General features: G+C 36.9%; 1 long non-coding RNA gene across 1 annotated transcript; it reads right to left on the bottom strand.

Moving 5' to 3' along the window:
- Positions 1-1,247: 1,247 nt before the first annotated feature.
- LOC109704656 lies at positions 1,248-2,602 on the bottom strand. Its single transcript, XR_002214449.1, has 2 exons — positions 2,448-2,602; positions 1,248-1,764 (listed from the first exon to the last, which is right to left on the bottom strand). It is a non-coding gene; the product is annotated as an uncharacterized LOC109704656 (long non-coding RNA).
- Between the last annotated feature and the right edge of the window lie 6 nt (positions 2,603-2,608).

Genomic DNA, 2,608 nt, shown 5'->3' on the forward strand with positions numbered 1-2,608 from the left:
GATGTTGCGACTTTCGAATCGTCGATCGGCTCCGTTAAACTTGATCTAGAGTATTTGAAGGACCTAGAAAATAAATTTTATGATTTTACGATATCATTTGCCTAGTGAACGAAGGGGCTCAAAATCAACGGCTGAAAATAAAAATCTTACAAAATATAATAATATGACATTAAAATTTTAAATCAAAGATATTGATTTTATTTTATATAGTATAAAGAATTTCCTATCAAAATTTCACGTGATTTGAATATTTCTACACCGTTAAACTTGCAAATGACTCACTACGGCAATTGAAATTTGTTGATTTTGAGCCTATTCGATCACTAGGCAAATGATATCGAAAAATAATAAAATTTATTTACTAGGTACTCCAAATACTCTAGATCAAGTTCAACAGAGCCGATCGACGATTTGAAAGTCACAACATCGAAAACGCTCCGTACTTCCGATAGCGTAGTGGCCGCACTCTATATATATATATATATATATCCGACCCGTTGATCAGAGTTTGCACGAATCTTGGCGTTGACGTTTGAAATGGGACAGGGCAAAGTTCCAGGGCCGGGCTGGGCCAGGTTTGAAAGCTTAGAGCGGATCGCACCCGATCGGTGAGTTTCGGCTCTCTTTTTTTTTTTTTCACTTTTTCTTTTCCACACAATAGTAGCCATTTCGTTTTCTCATTATAAAACGGGTCAAATGTATGTACCTCGTAACTATTCTAAGTCCTAATTCCGTACTTAAATCTGCAACTTGAAAAAAAAAATATTAAAGAAAACAAATTTTTTGCTATAAAAGAAAGTAAAGTGTTTTAAAGTTGCGAGGACACCCAAGGTTACTTACTATTTTAGATTCTCCACCCACCGCAGAAGTTCCACAGTAGGCTTTGCTCCATTTTACTTTTCCGTGTTCTGCCCAAAAGAGCCTATTGTGGTCCAACTAAAACTAAGACTGCATTTTAATTGTTTCACAAAAGTTTTATTTAATGCTGCACACTTAGCACGGTAAGCTTAAGAGCTTAATAGTTGGTATCCAAAATTTAAAATTTATAATCTAGTTGAGTTTATTTTTATACAATGGACAAAAAAATTTATACGATGAAGGGACGGCGAAAATGTGTGTAGAATAAAATAACACAGAATAGATTGATTGGATCAGCTAAAATGTAAATTCTTCTGTTTATGTCACAGGATGTGCTTCGATCGCAAATTTTCGCCATTTATCACTGAAACAAGCATTAAATACTTCCCTGATTAAACAGATCTTTATTTTTTAGTTCCAAATATATTGTTTTTCTGCGCACATCTTAGATACAACGCAACGGAACAAACATCAAAACTTAGTAAAGCTAAATCCCCCCTCGCCACTGGGAAGTAAATACTAAGTAATTACACTAATGACAGAAACAGCAAAGTATTTACTAAGCAAACCGTTGTCGAGGGTGTGACCCAACTAATCCACCCTGCTTATTCAAATCCAACCCAGATTTATGGGTTTGGATCATAAACAACAAACCCGACGGTCATTAAGTTCAGCATTAGACTCTGGTTTCGGCGTGACAAAATTTGTTTACCCGAAATCCAACTCAGTAAATTAAAACCAGAAACATATTTGGCTTCTCTGCAAAGCTGACACCGAAAAAGCCATCTTTTGCCCACGGAATTACACTCAAAGCAGTGAGACGAATCAGCAGTTCAGGTACGAAGTAAATCAACGGTGATTCAGCTTCGTCGTGACGGTGCATCATCGTGCGCTTGCCCTGGAACACTAAGAGACAACAAGCTATTTTAGAACATCAATAAGCAAGATCCCGACTGAATTTTTTAAAACATAGAAGGGGAAAGAAGGGTGAAAAAAACAAAAAAACAACTATGTTGTTTCGTCTTTTATATGTGATTTTATCATAAGCAAGAATACGCAATTTCGTAGGTCCACCAAGGTTGCAGGGGTGAGAATGTACATGCACATTGAATGGTTAAGTTTTGTCGATCAGCATAATTGGCATGAATCTGTTAATGCACGCAAAAGAATACATTGCGAAGTAAACAAAATCATGTAACTCAAGTGGATGCATCTGATTCAGCTATTAACTAGTATTAGGCACGAACAATTCCACTCGAGGAGTAAGTTTGCCATTCTAAGTATGTAGTAGGTAGGTGAGATACAATAAAATATGCAAGGAACGTAAAAAGTGGAAACCAAAACCTTCCTTATTAGGTTTCGGGGTTAGTTCTGTGTCTTCTGAGTGCGCGCAAGTAAAAATCGGCAACTAATATACTTAGTAAGAGGAAAGCTCTCTCCAGGTCAAATCAAATTCCCATGAATTGGATGAACAATTCTCAAAAGTAAGGCGAGAGAGTATTCTTGTGAACAATGCACCTTCCAGAGGTACATGAATATAGATTATGTAGGAATATGTATATGCAAAAGCCCCGTGAAAACAAAAATACCTGCATGTGCCCCGCATAGCAAGAGATTGCATAAGCTATTTGTAGTGTTTCGTCCACACTGGTACTGAATATATCAAAGTTCCCATTGCGAATGAGAGAAGGATGGTCGCTGTCGCATAAATAAAGGCTCTCCCACTATGTCTACTCTGCCTCATTGCATA

The sequence above is a fragment of the Ananas comosus genome, unplaced genomic scaffold (assembly GCF_001540865.1).
Source record: "Ananas comosus cultivar F153 unplaced genomic scaffold, ASM154086v1, whole genome shotgun sequence".
NCBI classification, from domain to species: Eukaryota; Viridiplantae; Streptophyta; class Magnoliopsida; order Poales; family Bromeliaceae; genus Ananas; species Ananas comosus.